Genomic DNA, 361 nt, shown 5'->3' with positions numbered 1-361 from the left:
GTCGAGTTTCCCACATTTGGGGAAATCGCAGGGGTCAGCACATCCGGAGTGCAATGGATAAGCCTCGCCCTGGGAAAACCACCTTCGTGATCATGGTATCTCCCCTGCCAGGTAAGTATGCTTTGCTCGCCCTGCCTCGCCGCTCACGCTCGCGCTCGCCGCGCTCCTTACACACGGTCACTTCCCTCCCGCCGCCCCCAAGACCCCCAAGACCCCCGCGCCCCGCACCACCCCCGCCGCCACCTCGCTCGCCCGCACAACCCCGCGGGCGCCTTCGCCGGGCCCCACGCGGGACCCGCGCGCCCGGGCGGGGCGGGCCCGGCAGCCTCTGCGCGCCTGCTCCTCTGCATACGCCACGCCC

The 361-nt window shown here is 70.9% G+C and overlaps 1 pseudogene; it reads right to left on the bottom strand.

The window, feature by feature from the left end:
- Window positions 1-119, bottom strand: LOC145718148 (U1 spliceosomal RNA; annotated as a pseudogene; the record flags this gene model as incomplete).
- Window positions 120-361: the final 242 nt, after the last annotated feature.

The sequence above is a fragment of the Leptonychotes weddellii genome, unplaced genomic scaffold (assembly GCF_054177405.1).
Source record: "Leptonychotes weddellii isolate Sample4059 unplaced genomic scaffold, ASM5417740v2 HiC_scaffold_112378, whole genome shotgun sequence".
NCBI classification, from domain to species: domain Eukaryota; kingdom Metazoa; phylum Chordata; class Mammalia; order Carnivora; family Phocidae; genus Leptonychotes; species Leptonychotes weddellii.
This window is presented reverse-complemented; position numbering and strand designations above follow the sequence as displayed.